The sequence below is a fragment of the Schistocerca piceifrons genome, chromosome X (genome assembly GCF_021461385.2).
Source record: "Schistocerca piceifrons isolate TAMUIC-IGC-003096 chromosome X, iqSchPice1.1, whole genome shotgun sequence".
In the NCBI taxonomy this organism is placed as follows: domain Eukaryota; kingdom Metazoa; phylum Arthropoda; class Insecta; order Orthoptera; family Acrididae; genus Schistocerca; species Schistocerca piceifrons.
In genome coordinates this window covers 765,970,966-765,994,777 of record NC_060149.1, presented here as the reverse complement: position 1 = coordinate 765,994,777, position 23,812 = coordinate 765,970,966, and the positions used below count along the sequence as shown (strand labels likewise).

The window sequence follows — 23,812 nt, the reverse complement described above, 5'->3', positions numbered from 1 at the left end:
TTTAGTGGGGGGGGGGAGGAGGTGGAGATGTTAATATTGTAGAGGGAGTACAAGATTTGACTACATGTAGCAAATTGAAATGGATGTAGGTTGCAGTAGTTACACAAAAATGAACGAGGTACACAGTCGATGGACTGGAGACAACAACAGAACCATGACAAGACAGTTCGCTTCTTTGACATACACATTAATCTCACTATGTCATAAATTTGTTGTGATTTATCAATGAAATGTGCCCATCTTGTGAAGGCTAAAACTTTGTTATTCACATACAAAATAGATGAAACTAAAATTGGTTTGTGTGTAATATAGGACATCCTCGTTGCACAAATGTTGCAAGTTTACCATTTACCTTCCTTAACCCTTTGGCTCCTGCAGCCGTGCATCCATCTAGCAGGGTGGAGCGCGCAGTTGAGGCCGCCTAATCCTTGTACCTGCGCTAATGGCTTTCCCCACGGACCTTTCTTTGTCTGCGACTGAGCTCGCCGCTTGGCCAAGCACGATCTGTGCTGAATATTTCTCGATCCAGGGCGTCCACGGCCGTCTCACCTTCTGCGTGTGACACTGAGACGCGATGTATCTCGATACTTTTTCCACGACTGTGAATCTGTAGATGAATTACTGGACACACATGATGTGCATTGAAACTGCTTGTGTTGCTAAGAACCACTATAATAAACTATATGTAGAATTAATTATTGTTAGCTTTGCCGTCTTAAGCTTACTGCAAATAGTGAAAAAGAATTTCACACCAGACGCGTTTCGCTTTTATTTACAAAGTACTTTCTGTATTCACTGGTTTTCCTGCTTCATGTCTACATCCTTTGCGCACCATTGCTTTCCCTCTATTCGTTAGCGGAGGTTGACATGAAGCAGGAAAACCAGTGAACTCAGAAGATGCTTTGTAAATAAAAGCGAAACGCGTCTAGTGTGAAATTCTTCTTCATTAATTGCAGTAAGATTAAGACGTCAGTGCTAACAATAATTAATTGTCAGAGCTGCTGCGGAAGATGGCCATGAAACAAACGTGATGTTTGTTTAAATCAGCAATGTAGCACTATGCTTGTTTTAATTTTATGCTTAACGTATGTCATAGATTTAATGGCATCTGAGAAGTTCGTGTTTTTGAAAGTGCATTAACAATTCTGTAAAATGGCTTCAAAGTCAGAAATTAGAAGTGTTGGAGTATCATTTACAGCTTCTGAATATATTTTCCATCCTTCTTTTCGATCCAGGCTTTGGACGGGCACTGGCGAAGTTAAAAATATATTTTTTTGTTTTTATTTTATTTTGTATACAATTTTTGTATTTTTTATATTTATTTCCTTTTTGTTATCCTTTACTTTTAGAAAGTTATTAATGTCGCTTCTTCTCTTCTAAGTGATTACAGACGGTCAATAGTTTTGTTTAGTGTGGTAGGCCTCAAAACATGGCACTACACATAGTGGTATGTTGCATGCTCTACATTTGTATCTCGTTTCTCGGCGCACTTTCTGCTTCGAGTATACTGTGCATCGACGCATTGGCGTAAGTTTCTTAGAGTTTTCCATCTCAATGACCTTTGGAAAATGCCTCCCAGTAAATCTTTGAGGATTCTCGTCTTCAGAGCGCCTTCCTCTGCCAGCTTTCCTCGGTTATTTTGCGTAAGTTTAAACAAGCTCTCTTACCAGACACAAACGAAATTCCGCTAGTTGCATTTTTTGTCCTGTTACTACTCTGAGGAGAGCATGGGCATTTAAAATACACAGATCCAGTACGTGGAAAAAGAACTTTTTGTTCCACTTGATAGTCTTTCGTATTGATTGCACTGAACTCAGCAGCATGTCACAGCGGTCAACAGCACCCATACTCTTGTAATCTGCAACAAAATGTGGTTTCCTTAATCTTTCCCCTATATTTCTGTTTGTCTTTTCCATCTCAACCATTTCTGCACTATTAAAGGTGTCCAGCATCCATTCTTCTCTTTTGTCACACCATTTCATGGCAAGGATTGTGTCAGTGGACATAAACTGTATTTCTGCTCGTTTTAGTTTGTTTTCTAATTTTGGCATTTTGCGTCTGTTTCTGCGAACAGTACCACATGCGTTTCTTCCATGGTTACGGAGCCAAAGGAACAGGTCTTGGCTTCAGTACCAGTTATCGACATAGATCATATGTCACCTTCCTAAAAATGGTTTCATCAATGTTGTTAGTATGTCGCCACTTTTCCCCAGATTGTGGACGTCAGTTGCAGTATTTGTGCCCGTGTAAACAATGAAATCCAGGCTTTAACCTGTCTGGCAGTCGCATAGCACAAATGTTTTTATTCCAAACCTACTTCTTTTGGAGGGAATGTACTGATTGAACGATAATCGCCCTTTGAACAACAAGAGGCTTTCGTCAATGCAGAGCTTTTGATATGGATGAAATGTGCTGCGAAATGTTGCGCGAATTTTATCAACAATATACCTCAGCTTGAATAACCTGTTTCCTTCATTGCTGACATAGATGTCACTGAAGTGAAGCATTCTTAAAATTAAGAGAAAACGGTCCCTGGGCATAATTTCGGGGAAAACAGGAGTGTTCAAGAGTATGTCTGTGGACCAGTAGTCACTGATTTTCAGGTTTTTCGCACGAGCCATTAGCATAAAAACAGCGACGAAGGAATGCAGTTCCTCGAAACCCGTTTCTTTCCATCTGGACAAATGAGAAAATATCTGTTGGTTTCATCTGCTACAATTTTCATCAATTCTTCCGTTAAAAATACTAGGAAATATGATAAAGCACTTGGATCTGGCCCTAAACCACTGTTGTGTCCAGAAGCTGAAGCATCGAGCGCATGCATAGATGACGAAAATCACTTTTCTTCCAGTCAAACGTGTCGCTGAGGCGAGCTCTTTTCAATGGCACTTCACTATCACTCTCAGACCCATCAGATTCTGAATGATATCCCTCCCTTGTTGACAGATGCATTGTTCCAGCTGAAGTACACGGCACAGGACTGTTACTTCGAAATTCAGTCGAAGAATAATCTCTACCATCGCTGTCGACAATTTCATTCTCACTGTCTCTTCTAGTGAAAATTTCGATGATTTCTTCGTCTGTACAATCACCTTAGCGTGTCATTTTCTTCTCAAAACGGTAACGGCGTCAACAGTCAGTAAATGCACAGACAAAAACTGCAACACAAGAACACAGGAGCAAACGCTCATGAGACTTCAACCGTGCCCTTTCGGGAGGACGACGGTTCAATCCCGCGTCCGGCCATCCTGATTTAGGTTTTTCGTGATTTTTACTAAATCACTCCAGGCAAATGCCGGGATGGTTCCTTTCAAAGGGCACGGCCGACTTCCTTCCCCGTCCTTCCCCAATCCGATGAGACCGATGACCTCGCTGTCTGGTTTCCTTCCCCAAAACAACCCAACTCAACCGTGCCGGCAGAACGCTGAAGAGCTAATAGGCGCTCGGCACGAATATACGGCTGGGCGCGTTAACGCGGCCAGAGACCACAGGGGAAAGAAGCGGCAGCCCATCTCAGTACGTCAGGAGCACACAGGTGACACTTAAGCCGTCGGCACACGGACCGCGCTGTCGAACGTTAGCGTTGAACGTGCCAAGCTCAACGTGCTGCTGAACGCTCAGGAACGATGCGACTTGCGCATACGGTACGTGGGCCCCAATGTGGTATACGCGAACGCAACACACTCCGGTGGCAGTTGAGGTATGTTTCTAGTTCGTAAATCACACTGTTTACACAATGGGCGCGCGTAAAATTCCCACGTTAGCTCTATTAAAACGCACATTTCTTCCATCGTCCACAAAAAGGAAAGTACCACCAATAAGGACACAGGCTTATATAAGTTCCATTACAAACAGTGCGTTACAAATTTGGAATTCTTCTCCACATAAGATAAACATTATTTCATCATTTCCACATTTTAGTAAAACCCCAAGGTCAGTCTTACTTGATCACTGTTCCTACCCAGTAGCAGAATCTTTGCAACATGTGAATTACGAAGCGTAAAAGAAAAAGGAGCAAAATATCTTTATACAAGTAGCACAAGCTGTCCTGTAGATTAAGCCAGTCGAACAAAGTCACCCCTCAAGAAAAGGTGAACTTACGTTTACATAACATCAAATATTATAGTATATACTTATATTAAACTAATAATAAAGTATCATAACCTAATAAAAACGCGAATGTTAGGGAAAAAGATTTTGAAGTGTCAAGACGCGAACCACCCCCCCCCCCCCCCAACCAACAACTCATTTCAGGATTGAAACGCTACTTATTACGCTAAACCAACATCACAGGTTCTCTCACTAATCATATTTAGTTACCCTTTGCTGAAAACCTTAATCGTAGATATGTTACTAATTGAAAATTAATTAAAACAAATTGTACCAAGAACAATGCGTTTTGGGTGGATCTTCAGTGTGTCGGTGCCTTCAAATAGCCTACTCTCATAATACGCAAGTTACAATAATTCCTTTGCCACGAATATGATGTTTCTCATTATTTTATTGGAACGAATCACACAGTTAACAATGGGTTTTGCAGTGATTCTCAATTTGCTGATGCTCAGAAACGGCATATATACATATAGGCTTGAAATGAATGGCAATATGGCGCCTCACAACTCTGTACTGAAGTGTGGCGGCGTGCGTGTGACGTAGGTAGCGTTGTGCCATCTCATTGGTCAACGCTCAGGCGCACGCTCAGAATATCTGACATGCCAGATATTGCTCTGCGCGTTCGGAAAGAGTCCCAAACGTGCTATTCCACGCTATGACGTCAGAAGCTCGGCACGCTCAACGTTCGGATGCATGGTCCGTGTGCCGATGGCTTAAGGCGGCGCTCGTAAACACGTTCAGGGTACCAGGTAGAAAGACTGGTGGCGGGTGTAAATACGTTCAGAGCCCACAAAGACAGGTAGAAAGGCGCGCGTTAACACAGCCAGAGCAGTTAAAGGGTTAATTGAATGTTTGTAGGTGGGTCTCAGTGGTTAGTAGGTCCCCTTACAACTGGCTGGGTCAGTTATTTCAAAGGCAGTAGGAAGGCAAGGACATAGCATCTTGAGCGGGACCATGCCTACTAAACCACTGACTACTACTTTACTTGATTGGTGACTACTTTACTTTACTTATAGGGGGTAAGTGGATATTTTTTGTGAACTCTCCTGTGTCTCCGACGGTAATTCCATAACGCTGGTCGGCGTAGTTGTGCCACATACCTTGCACACTTGTTAAATAATTTATTTCTTGATTTTTATTAATGGACAAAAATAAAGTGGAGTATAATGTATTAAAGACTGGATGAAAATTTGATTTAATTACATATTGTTTTCTGTGTGAAATATTTTAAAACATTGCACTGCGCAGAAGACACTTATTTATTTATTTATTTTATTTTGATCCAACATCAACTGATTACAAAAAAAGTTTTTTTTTTTTTTTGTTCCAGTCTTCTGGATAAGTCAGAGCCTTACTTACTAGGGTTACATATTATTGGCTGGCACTTATATTTACACAACTTTTTCTAAATTTAGTTGAGAGAACAGAGTTACATATATGAACTATACATAAAAGAAATGTTATTGCCATACTGAGATTAAGGAATCTACAGTTTGTAACACAGTATTCATATCTGACATTCAGATATTTACAGTTTGTGACACAGTCTAAGATATGAGATTACATATATTTTTAGATAGATGGTCTTCCATCATACGAGTGTACTAAATCTAGAAACTCATCTATTGAATATACAGGATTGTTTAGGAGCCATAATTTTAATTTCATTTTTAGTTTTGTAATGGGCAATTTGGAGATATTAGGATGGAAGCAATTCAGTAGTTTTATGCCTGCATAGTGAGGGCTTTTCTCATAAAGTGTTGTTCTATGAGAGATGATGTGGGGTCTCCCTCTACCTCTAGTGTTGTGATCGTGTATTTCTTTATTAAGTGTTTTGTTACTGTTTACTGCCATAATGATTATCTTCAGCACATACAGGTTATGAACAATTAGTATTTTAAATTCTTTAAACAAATTTCTGCAGGACTCCCTGGCACATTTCTTTCCCATAATTCTAAGTGCCTTCTTTTCTAAGGTAAGTACACTTTTCATATTACCTTCACTGCTGGATCCCCATACCTCTATCCCATAACTTAGATGGGATTCAAATAGTGCAAAATATATTTGCCTCAGAGTGGTGATGTTACAAAAACGTATTAGTTTTCTTAGGGCATATATGGTAGTACATAGCTTTTTGCAAATATCATTCACATGATCAGACCAGTTTCACTCTGCATCTAGTGTCAGGCCAAGAAATTTGGTCGAGTATTGTTTTTTAACGTATTCCTCACCCATTAAGATTTGGTTTTCAAGATCAAATTCAATAAAGAAAGATTTATTTGTGTTTAATTTTAGTTCGTTTTCATTAAAATACTGCAGAATTAAGCCTGCTGCAGTATTGGTTTCCACTTCGAGCTGTGAATAACTTGGATTGCTGCATATTAATGTGGTATCATCTGCATATAAGATAGCTGTTGCATGGTTTGTTATGGACTGAATATCATTTACACAGATAATAAAAAGAAGTGGTCCTAATATTGACCCCTGTGGAATACCAAAATTTATGTCAGTGGTGTTTGATTCACATTCTGCACATCAGTTGGATCTCTCTCTTCAAAGAGAGAGAACGTGAAGAGCTGCACATCCTGTGATGATGCATTTAAAGGAAGTAAGAAGCAAGATTGGCTTTGTGCAAAAACCAAGTGTTGTCATGGATCACAACAAGAACCAGAAAACCCCCAATTCCTTAAAAAATCTAACTCCCAGGCACAGAACAGCTTCAAACATCTGATTATTTTACGAATGAGTTAATGTGTTAAATTTTTCCTATTAACATGCAAGTGAGGAAAAGTTTGAAATTATGCTTAAAGTTGGAAGTTGCTAAGTAGTCTCGATATAAAACACTAGATGAATATGGTCTTGGAAATTTGCACTCCATTTTAAGCAAAAGCTATTTTCTCATCCATCAAAATGCACATGGAGTCATCTCTCTTGAACCATGTGTTATACAATGACGAAATTTGACATGTACATTCAGTGGTGTATTTGGACACTGTCTGCAAACTGTGTTTGGAACAGTCGGTAGTAATGAAATAATAAATTACAACACATGCTGAAGTTTTACAATGTGAACTGTGGAAATGTAGTAAGTGATAAACTGTTCACCTTCCATCATTTTGTGGAGGATATTGCGAGAAAAGTTTCAAAAGGTTTAAATTGTACGTTAAGTTTTTTGGAAGTCTCAAAGTGCTTTCATTCCCCAAGAGTGGATGAATATAGTCCAGGTGTGTTGTCAACGCCATCAGTTATGGTGCCTCAGAAAAACACACACACACACATGCACGAAGTTTCTAACTGTAATTCTTGTCTTATTGTGTTAAATTTTTAATTTATGATTATACATCTTAATTAGTAGATTATGGCAGCATTTTACATTTGATCAGTATCTGAGCCAAATATTAAAAATGAAATTTTTGTAGCCCCTGGAAGCCGTTAGGTAGACAACCTATTGCTGGTTGTGGGTTCTCTGATAGTGGTTTAATAACATATGAGTAGATATGGGGGTGGGGTGAGGAGGGGTCAGTAGGAGTGATTCTCGGTTACAAAGCTACAAAATGACCATGAGCAGACTGTAAAAATGTTATCAAATGATTTTTCATCGTTTATTGGATTTTGTATGCTTCAGTGCCTGTGTTCTGTATGTAGAAAAAAGAAATAGAATTTGTGATTCATCTTGGGGTAGAGTTGGCTGCATCCTCTCTGTAACAAGGGTAATGAGGTGGATGCCCATCCTTGACATCAAAATTCGTCTTCCTATAGCCAGACATTTTCGAGAATTTTTGTCAAATACAAACAAGAAAGAACCAACAAGGAAATATGTCCAGTTTCATGTATGTCTGCTTGCTTCTGTACGCAAATACCTATACTATGTGATCAAAAGTATCCAGACACCCCCTAAAACATACGTTTTGCTTATTAGGTGCATTGTGCTGCCACCTACTGCCAGGTAATCAATATCAGCGACCCCAGCAGTCATTAGACATCGTGAGAGAGCAGATTGGGGCGCTCTGCGGAACTCACGGACACCGAACATGGTCAGGTGATTGGGTGTCACTTGTGCCATACATCTCTACGTGAGATTTCCACATTCCTAAACAACCGTAGGTCCACTGTTTCAAACATGATAGTGAAATGAAAACGTGAGGGGACATGTACAGCACAAAAGTGTACAGGCCGACCTTGTCTGTTGACTGACAGAGACCGCCGACAGTTGAAGATGGTTGTAATGTCTAATAGGCAGACATCTGTCTAGACCATCACCCAGGAATTCCAAAGTGCATCAGGAATCACTGCAAGTACTGTGACAGTTAGGTGGGAGGTGAGAAAATTTGGAATTCATGATCGAGAGGCTGCTCATAAACCACACATCACGCCGGTAAATGCCAAACGACCCCTTGCAAGGTGTAAGGAGCGTAAACATTAGAGGATTGAACAGTCGAAAAACATTGTGTGGAGTGACGAATTACGGTACACGATGTGGCAATCCAATGGCAGGGTTTTGGTATGGCAAATTCCCAGTGAATGTCTTCTGCCGGCGTGTGTAGTGCCAAGAGTAAAATTCGCAGGTGTTGGTTTTATGGTGTGATCATTTTTTTCATGGAGGGGGCTTGCACCACTTGTTGTTTTATGTGGCACTATCACAGCACAGGCCTACATTGATGTTTTAAGTACCATCTCGCTTTTACTGCTGAGAGCAATTCGGGAATGGCGGTTGCATCTTTCAGCACGATTGACTACCTGTTCATAATGCACAGCCTGTGGTGAAATGGTTCCACGACAATAACATCCCTGTAATGGACTGGCTTGCGCAGAGGCCTGACCTGAATCATATAGAAGACCTTTGGGATGTTTTTGAATACCATCTTCGTGGCAAGCCTCATCGACCGATATCGACACCTCTCCTCAATGCAGCACTCCGTGAAGAATGGGCTGCCATTCCCCTAGAAACCTTCCAGCACCTGATTGAACGTATGCCTGCGAGAGTGGAAGCTTTCATTAAGGCTAAGGGTGGGCCAACACCATACTGAATGCCAACATTACCGATGGAGGGTTCCACGAACTTGTAACCGCTTTAGCCTTCTCACGTTTACTGTTCTGAATTTCCTGATTACGAGGCATTCTTTGCTCTTAACTGTCTTTGCCCTTCATCAAGTTGGTAGGTGTGAGATGCATTTAGGGTTTCTATTGCTATAATGAGCAGTTGGGGACCCCTCACATTACTGTGACCTACATACAGTCCTGACCTGTATCTACATCTGCATAATACTCCACATGCCACCACACGGTCATGACAGAGGATATCCTGTACTACTACAAGTCATTTCCTGCACTGTTCCACTCACAAATAGAACAAGGGAAAAACCGTTGAGTATATGCTTCCATATGAGCCCTAACTGCTTATATTTCATCTTCGTGGTCCTTACACAAAATGTATGTTCGTGGCAGTAGAATCTTTCTGCAATCTGCTTTAAATGCCAATTCTCTAAATTTTCTCAATGTCATTCCCCAAAAAGAACATAGTCTTTCCTCCAGGGATCTCTGTTTGAGTTCCCAAAGCATCTCTCTAATACCTGCCCTAAAATTCTTCCAATAAACCGAAGTTGACCACTCACCTCCGGTACCACAATCGTCATATGCTCATTCCATTTCATATCGCTTTGCAACTTTATGCCCAGATACTTAAACAACATGACTGTGTCAAGCAGAACACTAGTAATGCTGTATCCAAATATTACAGGTTTATTTTTCCCTACTCATCCACTTTAAATTAACATTTTTCTGCAGTTTGAGCTAGCTGCCACCCATTACACCAACTAGAAATTTTGTATCCTCCTGCAGTCACTCAAGTTTGATACCTTCCCATACACGACAGTACCGTCAGCAAACAACCACAGATTGCTGCCCACCCTGTCCGCCATATCATTTATGTATACAGAAAATAACAGTGGTCCTGTCACACTTCCCTGAGGCAGTCCTGCCTATATCCTTGCCTTTGATGAACACTGGCCATGAAGGACAAGGTACTGGGTTCTGTTACCTAAGAAGTTTTCAAGCTACTCTCATATCTGGTAACCTTTTCCATTTGCTCTTACCCTCATTAACAGTCTGCAGTTGCTCATAGTATCAAATGCGTTCTGGAAATCTAGAAATATAGAATTTGCTTGTTGCCCTTCATCCATAGTTCGCAGTGTATCTTGTGAGTAAAGGGTAAGGAATGCTTTCTAAAACCATGCTGATCTGTGGCCATAAGCTTCTTAACCTCAAGGAAATTTGTTATATTCATACCAAAAGTACGTTCAGGGACTGTACAGCAGATCGGTGTTAGGGATACTGTTCTGTAATTTTGCGGGTCTGTTCTTTTATCCTTCTTGTATGCAAGAGTCACCTGCGCTTTTTCCAATCCTTTGGGGATTCACACAGGATGAAAGATTCACGATAAATGCAATTTAAGTAAGGGGCAGTGCTGTAGCGTACTCTTTGTAAATCTGAATTGGGATTCCATCCAGACCTGGAGACGTATTTATTTTCAACTGTTTCAGTCGTCATTTCTCTATGTCATAGATGCTTATTAGTATGTCATTCATGTGGTCAAACGATGGTATATTTGTACGATTCTCCTGGGTGAATGATTTCATAAATGTGAAATTGAAAACTTCGCCGCCGGCTGCAGTGGCCATGCTGTTCTAGGCGCTACAGTTTGGAACCGCGCAACCGCTACGGTCGCAGGTTCGAATCCTGCCTCGGGCATGGATGTGTGTGATGTCCTTAGGTTAGTTAGGTTTAAGTAGTTCTAAGTTCTAGGGGACTCATGACCAAAGAAGTTAAGTCCCATAGTGCTCAGAGCCATTTGAACCAAAACTTCGCCTATCTTCAACTACCACACCAGGCTGATCACGTGAAGCCTCACACTTGCTTAGCGATTTTACATAGTACCAGAATTTTCCTGGCATCTCAACCAAATATTTTACTAATGACGGTGGTAGTTGTCGTATGCTTCACACACAGATTTTTTCACAGATCTGCATATACTTCTCCATACATTGTTTCTCGGCTCTGGCATCGGTATTGCCACCTATAACTCGATTTTAATGCGCTAATGTTCTTTCACCACCAGAAAACTTTCCTGGTGGACGTCACTAACTCCAGATGAACTACCCTTGGACCAAGGGTCTGATGACCTCACTGTTTAGTCCCTTAACTCCAAACAACCATCAGAACACTTACCTCTGGTCAGGAGCATGTAGAGCAGCAGTAGCTCAAGTTTAGAAGAATAGTTAACCATGGACTGGATAGATATGTACATAATGGAACAGTTCATGATAGGGCACCCCATGGTGTACAGTCACTGTAAAGAAACTACTACAGAACTAGTGATTGGTGCATAGTAGCTGTGAAACAAACTACAGGGCTTGTAACTTCCCCATCCCCCCCTTTTTCCCTCATTATTCATTTCAAATTATTATTTGTGGCTGTCACACTTGGGTGACAGAAAGAATCTACTTCGTTTTGAAGTATGACTGCGTTACCTAAAACGATATGTCCCTCTTTACTTAAGGGGCTCCGGACTGCCCTATAGTTGCAATGTAAAAATAACGCTTATAAATTACATCTTTCCTCACAAAGTATTTGAGGTAGGAAGTTGAACTTTTTACAGATTATTTATTGGAATATGGGCTACAACTTAACACAGGGATTTTACAAAATTTTAGTTCAGTTATTAAAGATAATTTTTTTTCAATTGTAATGAAAATTCACAACATTTTTTGCAATTTTTTATTTATATATTCAAAAGTATACAGTTTTTTGGAAAAAGGCTGTGTTAAATTATGCAGAAGGTACTGTGTAACATTTACTGAACGTTTGAAACAAATATGTTTGGAAGATCCTTAGAAAACATGTAATTAGTATGAGAAAATAAAAGTTTTGGTAATCGAGCGACAAAGATTGGATTAACTTTTTAGTGCATTCCAGGTCCATAGGATGGATTATCTTCATCCTCTGCAAACTCCTCCTCCAGCTTCCTCTTGTTCCTCCTCCTGTTTACTCTTGCTTGTATTTCTAGACTCTTTACAGCCCTGTCTGCAGCCCGAAGGCATTCCTTGTCTAAAGCAAGCATCTCTCGTACCATGTTAGAACCTATCTTCATTCCCATATTTCTAAATACCTTGCACCTTACAATGTTGCCATCATTGAAAGTCGCAACAGCATCATACACACCAAAGTGAAGTGTTTCTATTCCAACAAATACAGTCTTGGAGATTCTCGACCATATAACACTATTTACACTTTCATTGGGGTTTTGAGTTTTTCTGTGAATACACTTTTTCAACAGTTCAGGTGCTGCTAAGTCTCTGAAAATAGGTTTTATCACCTCCATTATTGCATGAGGCAGACTATGCTTATGAGTGTACACTTAACCAGTTAGCAATCCTTTGTTATATTTACACCAACTGTCTTCTTCTTTGGGACACAAGCTATTTTCACCGCCTTTATTGTTTACAGTAATAACACATACCTTTGGCTTTCCAACATTTCTCCTTTTCTTAAAAGCCTTCAGAGGATTTCTAATAACTTTACTTTTACTCATTATTATACTTCAACAAAACAGAGACTCAAGAAACAGAATTAATTACGAATATTTTCGAGATAACGACAGAGTAAATAAACATGAAACAATCGACAATCACACCAGCGATATATATTGAACCATCACAGGTTAGCCACAACACATACTTTATCTCACATCACTAAAATGTACCTGATGAACACGGACGTTAATAATAACACCATTTGACAGCAGTTTAACAGCGCCACAGTGGGTCACGCCCATGTAGAACACATTTCAAAAAAAATTTAAAAATAGTTGTAGACTTCGGAATTGAATAAATTATATATCTATTAAAAGGTAATAGTCTGCAGATTCAGAAAACGCAAAAAAGTAAAAATTGAAATTTTCATGATTTTGAGCCTTTCTGGATCCCCTTAATCAATTTTAAAGATCCTCCTATTAAGGTTGAAAAATGTTGCATTGAAACTTATATCATTTTACTTTGTTTATTGAATACGCAAATCACACACTTGCTTACAATGCCTAGATCCAACCATGCTTACGTTAATAGTTAAATTTCCACCTCCACGCTGAAGTTTGCCCATTTCTGTATGACTTTCCCAAAAAAAGTCTATTGCTCTGACAGTCCATGGTGGCATTCGTGACTGTTCAAGTAATACTGTACTGAAAATTGATGCTACTAGCTGAAAACGTCAATACTGCTAGATTCACTGATTTTGTGTGTAGTTATTCACATCCTCCACAAATAAACAGGATCATTACTCATTGTTGCCTTACCAATTGATGGAAAACATCCAGGCTCAAATTGTGTCACATCAGGAAACTGCTAAAATAATTTTTGTGCAACCCTATCAATGACTCCTTGCGTTACAGTGCATGACTTTTAATGCTTAGCGTAGTTGAACATAAAATGACGAGACAGTGCTCATGTTGAAAAAAAAAACACACACTTGTCATAGAAAGTTTGAGAGAACCAGTGATGCGTAAGGGGTACGATTTCCTATGTCATGCCATTTTCGATAGTAGTACTACTTACCAGTTGTAGAGATGCTGAATGAAATGCATTTGGCTGTCAAGGGGGCGATGTGTGCAGCATTCAGTAACCAACATAGTAGAATCACATTGGAAGATTTCCTAAACTTACAGAGTACGCGAAGGAACTTGCCCCCCTTCTTGCAGCGGTGTACCGTAGGTCTCTAGAAGAGCGTAGCGTTCCCAAGGATTGGAAAAGGGCACAGGTCATCCCCGTTTTCAAGAAGGGACGTCGAACAGATGTGCAGAACTATAGACCTATATTTCTAACGTCGACCAGTTGTAGAATTTTGGAACACGTATTATGTTCGAGTACAATGACTTTTCTGCAGACTAGAAATCTACTCTGTAGGAATCAGCATGAGTTTCGAAAAAGACGGTCGTGTGAAACCCAGCTCGCGCTATTCGTCCACGAGACTCAGAGGGCCATAGAAACGGGTTCACAGGTAGATGCCGTGTTTCTTGACTTCCGCAAGGCGTTCGATACAGTTCCCCACAGACGTTTAATGAACAAAGTAAGAGCATATGGACTATCAGACCAATTGTGTGATTCGATTGAAGAGTTCCTAGATAACAGAACGCAGCATGTCATTCTCAATGGAGAGAAGTCTTCCGAAGTAAGAGTGATTTCAGGTGTGCCGCAGGGGAGTGTCGTAGGAGCGTTGCTATTCACAATATACATAAATGACCTTGTGGATGACATCGGAAGTTCACTGAGGCTTTTTGCGGATGATGCTGTGGTATATCGAGAGGTTGTAACAATGGAAAATTGTACTGAAATGCAGGAGGATCTGCAGCGAATTGACGCATGGTGCAGGGAATGGCAATTGAATCTCAATGTAAACAAGCATAATGTGCTGCGAATACATATAAAGAAAGATCCCTTATCATTTAACTACAAAATAGCATGTCAGCAACTGGAAGCAGTTAATTCCATAAATTATCTGGGAGCACGCATTAGGAGTGATTTAAAATGGATTGATCATATAAAGTTGATCGTTGGTAAAGCAGATGCCAGACTGAGATTCATTGAAAGAATCCTAAGGAAATGCAATCCGAAAACAAAGGAAGTAGGTTACAGTACGCTTGTTCGCCCGCTGCTTGAATACTGCTCAGCAGTGTGGGATCCGTACCAGATAGGGTTCTGAAAATTGATGCTACTAGCTGAAAACGTCAATACTGCTAGATTCACTGATTTTGTGTGTAGTTATTCACATCCTCCACAAATAAACAGGATCATTACTCATTGTTGCCTTACCAATTGATGGAAAACATCCAGGCTCAAATTGTGTCACATCAGGAAACTGCTAAAATAATTTTTGTGCAACCCTAACAATGACTCCTTGCGTTACAGTGCATGACTTTTAATGCTTAGCGTAGTTGAACATAAAATGACGAGACAGTGCTCATGTTGAAAAAAAAACACACACTTGTCATAGGAAGTTTGAGAGAACCAGTGATGCGTAAGGGGTACGATTTCTTATGTCATGCCATTTTCGATAGTAGTACTACTTACCAGTTGTAGAGATGCTGAATGAAATGCATTTGGCTGTCAAGGGGGCGATGTGTGCAGCATTCAGTAACCAACATAGTAGAATCACATTGGAAGATTTCCTAAACTTACAGAGTACGCGAAGGAACTTGCCCCCCTTCTTGCAGCGGTGTACCGTAGGTCTCTAGAAGAGCGTAGCGTTCCCAAGGATTGGAAAAGGGCACAGGTCATCCCCGTTTTCAAGAAGGGACGTCGAACAGATGTGCAGAACTATAGACCTATATTTCTAACGTCGACCAGTTGTAGAATTTTGGAACACGTATTATGTTCGAGTACAATGACTTTTCTGCAGACTAGAAATCTACTCTGTAGGAATCAGCATGAGTTTCGAAAAAGACGGTCGTGTGAAACCCAGCTCGCGCTATTCGTCCACGAGACTCAGAGGGCCATAGAAACGGGTTCACAGGTAGATGCTGTGTTTCTTGACTTCCGCAAGGCGTTCGATACAGTTCCCCACAGACGTTTAATGAACAAAGTAAGAGCATATGGACTATCAGACCAATTGTGTGATTCGATTGAAGAGTTCCTAGATAACAGAACGCAGCATGTCATTCTCAATGGAGAGAAGTCTTCCGAAGTAAGAGTGATTTCAGGTGTGCCGCAGGGGAGTGTCGTAGGAGCGTTGCTATTCACAATATACATAAATGACCTTGTGGATGACATCGGAAGTTCACTGAGGCTTTTTGCGGATGATGCTGTGGTATATCAAGAGGTTGTAACAATGGAAAATTGTACTGAAATGCAGGAGGATCTGCAGCGAATTGACGCATGGTGCAGGGAATGGCAATTGAATCTCAATGTAAACAAGCATAATGTGCTGCGAATACATATAAAGAAAGATCCCTTATCATTTAACTACAAAATAGCATGTCAGCAACTGGAAGCAGTGAATGCCATAAATTATCTGGGAGCACGCATTAGGAGTGATTTAAAATGGATTGATCATATAAAGTTGATCGTTGGTAAAGCAGATGCCAGACTGAGATTCATTGGAAGAATCCTAAGGAAATGCAATCCGAAAACAAAGGAAGTAGGTTACAGTACGCTTGTTCGCCCGCTGCTTGAATACTGCTCAGCAGTGTGGGATCCGTACCAGATAGGGTTCTGAAAATTGATGCTACTAGCTGAAAACGTCAATACTGCTAGATTCACTGATTTTGTGTGTAGTTATTCACATCCTCCACAAATAAACAGGATCATTACTCATTGTTGCCTTACCAATTGATGGAAAACATCCAGGCTCAAATTGTGTCACATCAGGAAACTGCTAAAATAATTTTTGTGCAACCCTATCAATGACTCCTTGCGTTACAGTGCATGACTTTTAATGCTTAGCGTAGTTGAACATAAAATGACGAGACAGTGCTCATGTTGAAAAAAAAAAACACACACTTGTCATAGGAAGTTTGAGAGAACCAGTGATGCGTAAGGGGTACGATTTCCTATGTCATGCCATTTTCGATAGTAGTACTACTTACCAGTTGTAGAGATGCTGAATGAAATGCATTTGGCTGTCAAGGGGGCGATGTGTGCAGCATTCAGTAACCAACATAGTAGAATCACATTGGAAGATTTCCTAAACTTACAGAGTACGCGAAGGAACTTGCCCCCCTTCTTGCAGCGGTGTACCGTAGGTCTCTAGAAGAGCGTAGCGTTCCCAAGGATTGGAAAAGGGCACAGGTCATCCCCGTTTTCAAGAAGGGACGTCGAACAGATGTGCAGAACTATAGACCTATATTTCTAACGTCGACCAGTTGTAGAATTTTGGAACACGTATTATGTTCGAGTACAATGACTTTTCTGCAGACTAGAAATCTACTCTGTAGGAATCAGCATGAGTTTCGAAAAAGACGGTCGTGTGAAACCCAGCTCGCGCTATTCGTCCACGAGACTCAGAGGGCCATAGAAACGGGTTCACAGGTAGATGCTGTGTTTCTTGACTTCCGCAAGGCGTTCGATACAGTTCCCCACAGACGTTTAATGAACAAAGTAAGAGCATATGGACTATCAGACCAATTGTGTGATTCGATTGAAGAGTTCCTAGATAACAGAACGCAGCATGTCATTCTCAATGGAGAGAAGTCTTCCGAAGTAAGAGTGATTTCAGGTGTGCCGCAGGGGAGTGTCGTAGGAGCGTTGCTATTCACAATATACATAAATGACCTTGTGGATGACATCGGAAGTTCACTGAGGCTTTTTGCGGATGATGCTGTGGTATATCGAGAGGTTGTAACAATGGAAAATTGTACTGAAATGCAGGAGGATCTGCAGCGAATTGACGCATGGTGCAGGGAATGGCAATTGAATCTCAATGTAAACAAGCATAATGTGCTGTGAATACATATAAAGAAAGATCCCTTATCATTTAACTACAAAATAGCATGTCAGCAACTGGAAGCAGTTAATGCCATAAATTATCTGGGAGCACGCATTAGGAGTGATTTAAAATGGATTGATCATATAAAGTTGATCGTTGGTAAAGCAGATGCCAGACTGAGATTCATTGGAAGAATCCTAAGGAAATGCAATCCGAAAACAAAGGAAGTAGGTTACAGTACGCTTGTTCGCCCGCTGCTTGAATACTGCTCAGCAGTGTGGGATCCGTACCAGATAGGGTTCTGAAAATTGATGCTACTAGCTGAAAACGTCAATACTGCTAGATTCACTGATTTTGTGTGTAGTTATTCACATCCTCCACAAATAAACAGGATCATTACTCATTGTTGCCTTACCAATTGATGGAAAACATCCAGGCTCAAATTGTGTCACATCAGGAAACTGCTAAAATAATTTTTGTGCAACCCTATCAATGACTCCTTGCGTTACAGTGCATGACTTTTAATGCTTAGCGTAGTTGAACATAAAATGACGAGACAGTGCTCATGTTGAAAAAAAAAAACACACTCTTGTCATAGGAAGTTTGAGAGAACCAGTGATGCGTAAGGGGTACGATTTCCTATGTCATGCCATTTTCGATAGTAGTACTACTTACCAGTTGTAGAGATGCTGAATGAAATGCATTTGGCTGTCAAGGGGGCGATGTGTGCAGCATTCAGTAACCAACATAGTAGAATCACATTGGAAGATTTCCTAAACTTACAGAGTACGCGAAGGAACTTGCCCCCCTTCTTGCAGCGGTGTACCGTAGGTCTCTAGAAGAGCGTAGCGTTCCCAAGGATTGGAAAAGGGCACAGGTCATCCCCGTTTTCAAGAAGGGACGTCGAACAGATGTGCAGAACTATAGACCTATATTTCTAACGTCGACCAGTTGTAGAATTTTGGAACACGTATTATGTTCGAGTACAATGACTTTTCTGCAGACTAGAAATCTACTCTGTAGGAATCAGCATGAGTTTCGAAAAAGACGGTCGTGTGAAACCCAGCTCGCGCTATTCGTCCACGAGACTCAGAGGGCCATAGAAACGGGTTCACAGGTAGATGCTGTGTTTCTTGACTTCCGCAAGGCGTTCGATACAGTTCCCCACAGACGTTTAATGAACAAAGTAAGAGCATATGGACTATCAGACCAATTGTGTGATTCGATTGAAGAGTTCCTAGATAACAGAACGCAGCATGTCATTCTCAATGGAGAGAAGTCTTCCGAAGTTAGAGTGATTTCAGGTGTGCCGCAGGGGAGTGTCGTAGGAGCGTTGCTATTCACAATATACATAAATGACGTTGTGGATGACATCGGAAGTTCACTGAGGCTTTTTGCGGATGATGCTGTGGTATATCGAGAGGTTGTAACAATGGAAAATTGTACTGAAATGCAGGAGGATCTGCAGCGAATTGACGCATGGTGCAGGGAATGGCAATTGAATCTCAATGTAAACAAGCATAATGTGCTGCGAATACATATAAAGAAAGATCCCTTATCATTTAACTACAAAATAGCATGTCAGCAACTGGAAGCAGTTAATTCCATAAATTATCTGGGAGCACGCATTAGGAGTGATTTAAAATGGATTGATCATATAAAGTTGATCGTTGGTAAAGCAGATGCCAGACTGAGATTCATTGGAAGAATCCTAAGGAAATGCAATCCGAAAACAAAGGAAGTAGGTTACAGTACGCTTGTTCGCCCGCTGCTTGAATACTGCTCAGCAGTGTGGGATCCGTACCAGATAGGGTTCTGAAAATTGATGCTACTAGCTGAAAACGTCAATACTGCTAGATTCACTGATTTTGTGTGTAGTTATTCACATCCTCCACAAATAAACAGGATCATTACTCATTGTTGCCTTACCAATTGATGGAAAACATCCAGGCTCAAATTGTGTCACATCAGGAAACTGCTAAAATAATTTTTGTGCAACCCTAACAATGACTCCTTGCGTTACAGTGCGTGACTTTTAATGCTTAGCGTAGTTGAACATAAAATGACGAGACAGTGCTCATGTTGAAAAAAAAAAACACACACTTGTCATAGGAAGTTTGAGAGAACCAGTGATGCGTAAGGGGTACGATTTCCTATGTCATGCCATTTTCGATAGTAGTACTACTTACCAGTTGTAGAGATGCTGAATGAAATGCATTTGGCTGTCAAGGGGGCGATGTGTGCAGCATTCAGTAACCAACATAGTAGAATCACATTGGAAGATTTCCTAAACTTACAGAGTACGCGAAGGAACTTGCCCCCCTTCTTGCAGCGGTGTACCGTAGGTCTCTAGAAGAGCGTAGCGTTCCCAAGGATTGGAAAAGGGCACAGGTCATCCCCGTTTTCAAGAAGGGACGTCGAACAGATGTGCAGAACTATAGACCTATATTTCTAACGTCGACCAGTTGTAGAATTTTGGAACACGTATTATGTTCGAGTACAATGACTTTTCTGCAGACTAGAAATCTACTCTGTAGGAATCAGCATGAGTTTCGAAAAAGACGGTCGTGTGAAACCCAGCTCGCGCTATTCGTCCACGAGACTCAGAGGGCCATAGAAACGGGTTCACAGGTAGATGCCGTGTTTCTTGACTTCCGCAAGGCGTTCGATACAGTTCCCCACAGACGTTTAATGAACAAAGTAAGAGCAAATGGACTATCAGACCAATTGTGTGATTCGATTGAAGAGTTCCTAGATAACAGAATGCAGCATGTCATTCTCAATGGAGAGAAGTCTTCCGAAGTAAGAGTGATTTCAGGTGTGCCGCAGGGGAGTGTCGTAGGAGCGTTGCTATTCACAATATACATAAATGACCTTGTGGATGACATCGGAAGTTCACTGAGGCTTTTTGCGGATGATGCTGTGGTATATCGAGAGGTTGTAACAATGGAAAATTGTACTGAAATGCAGGAGGATCTGCAGCGAATTGACGCATGGTGCAGGGAATGGCAATTGAATCTCAATGTAAACAAGCATAATGTGCTGCGAATACATATAAAGAAAGATCCCTTATCATTTAACTACAAAATAGCATGTCAGCAACTGGAAGCAGTTAATTCCATAAATTATCTGGGAGCACGCATTAGGAGTGATTTAAAATGGATTGATCATATAAAGTTGATCGTTGGTAAAGCAGATGCCAGACTGAGATTCATTGGCAGAATCCTAAGGAAATGCAATCCGAAAACAAAGGAAGTAGGTTACAGTACGCTTGTTCGCCCGCTGCTTGAATACTGCTCAGCAGTGTGGGATCCGTACCAGATAGGGTTCTGAAAATTGATGCTACTAGCTGAAAACGTCAATACTGCTAGATTCACTGATTTTGTGTGTAGTTATTCACATCCTCCACAAATAAACAGGATCATTACTCATTGTTGCCTTACCAATTGATGGAAAACATCCAGGCTCAAATTGTGTCACATCAGGAAACTGCTAAAATAATTTTTGTGCAACCCTAACAATGACTCCTTGCGTTACAGTGCATGACTTTTAATGCTTAGCGTAGTTGAACATAAAATGACGAGACAGTGCTCATGTTGAAAAAAAAAACACACACTTGTCATAGGAAGTTTGAGAGAACCAGTGATGCGTAAGGGGTACGATTTCCTATGTCATGCCATTTTCGATAGTAGTACTACTTACCAGTTGTAGAGATGCTGAATGAAATGCATTTGGCTGTCAAGGGGGCGATGTGTGCAGCATTCAGTAACCAACATAGTAGAATCACATTGGAAGATTTCCTAAACTTACAGAGTACGCGAAGGAACTTGCCCCCCTTCTTGCAGCGGTGTACCGTAGGTCTCTAGAAGAGCGTAGCGTTCCCAAGGATTGGAAAAGGGCACAGGTCATCCCCGTTTTCAAGAAGGGACGTCGAACAGATGTGCAGAACTATAGACCTATATTTCTAACGTCGACCAGTTGTAGAATTTTGGAACACGTATTATGTTCGAGTACAATGACTTTTCTGCAGACTAGAAATCTACTCTGTAGGAATCAGCATGAGTTTCGAAAAAGACGGTCGTGTGAAACCCAGCTCGCGCTATTCGTCCACGAGACTCAGAGGGCCATAGAAACGGGTTCACAGGTAGATGCCGTGTTTCTTGACTTCCGCAAGGCGTTCGATACAGTTCCCCACAGACGTTTAATGAACAAAGTAAGAGCATATGGACTATCAGACCAATTGTGTGATTCGATTGAAGAGTTCCTAGATAACAGAACGCAGCATGTCATTCTCAATGGAGAGAAGTCTTCCGAAGTAAGAGTGATTTCAGGTGTGCCGCAGGGGAGTGTCGTAGGAGCGTTGCTATTCACAATATACATAAATGACCTTGTGGATGACATCGGAAGTTCACTGAGGCTTTTTGCGGATGATGCTGTGGTATATCGAGAGGTTGTAACAATGGAAAATTGTACTGAAATGCAGGAGGATCTGCAGCGAATTGACGCATGGTGCAGGGAATGGCAATTGAATCTCAATGTAAACAAGCATAATGTGCTGCGAATACATATAAAGAAAGATCCCTTATCATTTAACTACAAAATAGCATGTCAGCAACTGGAAGCAGTTAATGCCATAAATTATCTGGGAGCACGCATTAGGAGTGATTTAAAATGGATTGATCATATAAAGTTGATCGTTGGTAAAGCAGATGCCAGACTGAGATTCATTGGAAGAATCCTAAGGAAATGCAATGCGAAAACAAAGGAAGTAGGTTACAGTACGCTTGTTCGCCCGCTGCTTGAATACTGCTCAGCAGTGTGGGATCCGTACCAGATAGGGCTCTGAAAATTGATGCTACTAGCTGAAAACGTCAATACTGCTAGATTCACTGATTTTGTGTGTAGTTATTCACATCCTCCACAAATAAACAGGATCATTACTCATTGTTGCCTTACCAATTGATGGAAAACATCCAGGCTCAAATTGTGTCACATCAGGAAACTGCTAAAATAATTTTTGTGCAACCCTATCAATGACTCCTTGCGTTACAGTGCATGACTTTTAATGCTTAGCGTAGTTGAACATAAAATGACGAGACAGTGCTCATGTTGAAAAAAAAAAACACACTTGTCATAGGAAGTTTGAGAGAACCAGTGATGCGTAAGGGGTACAATTTCCTATGTCATGCCATTTTCGATAGTAGTACTACTTACCAGTTGTAGAGATGCTGAATGAAATGCATTTGGCTGTCAAGGGGGCGATGTGTGCAGCATTCAGTAACCAACATAGTAGAATCACATTGGAAGATTTCCTAAACTTACAGAGTACGCGAAGGAACTTGCCCCCCTTCTTGCAGCGGTGTACCGTAGGTCTCTAGAAGAGCGTAGCGTTCCCAAGGATTGGAAAAGGGCACAGGTCATCCCCGTTTTCAAGAAGGGACGTCGAACAGATGTGCAGAACTATAGACCTATATTTCTAACGTCGACCAGTTGTAGAATTTTGGAACACGTATTATGTTCGAGTACAATGACTTTTCTGCAGACTAGAAATCTACTCTGTAGGAATCAGCATGAGTTTCGAAAAAGACGGTCGTGTGAAACCCAGCTCGCGCTATTCGTCCACGAGACTCAGAGGGCCATAGAAACGGGTTCACAGGTAGATGCCGTGTTTCTTGACTTCCGCAAGGCGTTCGATACAGTTCCCCACAGACGTTTAATGAACAAAGTAAGAGCATATGGACTATCAGACCAATTGTGTGATTCGATTGAAGAGTTCCTAGATAACAGAACGCAGCATGTCATTCTCAATGGAGAGAAGTCTTCCGAAGTAAGAGTGATTTCAGGTGTGCCGCAGGGGAGTGTCGTAGGAGCGTTGCTATTCACAATATACATAAATGACCTTGTGGATGACATCGGAAGTTCACTGAGGCTTTTTGCGGATGATGCTGTGGTATATCGAGAGGTTGTAACAATGGAAAATTGTACTGAAATGCAGGAGGATCTGCAGCGAATTGACGCATGGTGCAGGGAATGGCAATTGAATCTCAATGTAAACAAGCATAATGTGCTGCGAATACATATAAAGAAAGATCCCTTATCATTTAACTACAAAATAGCATGTCAGCAACTGGAAGCAGTTAATTCCATAAATTATCTGGGAGCACGCATTAGGAGTGATTTAAAATGGATTGATCATATAAAGTTGATCGTTGGTAAAGCAGATGCCAGA

General features: G+C 41.0%; 1 protein-coding gene across 1 annotated transcript in view; it reads left to right on the top strand.

The window, feature by feature from the left end:
* Positions 1-23,812, top strand: part of LOC124722045 — a 150,074-nt gene that overhangs the window by 35,559 nt on the left and 90,703 nt on the right. The window lies entirely within an intron of this gene.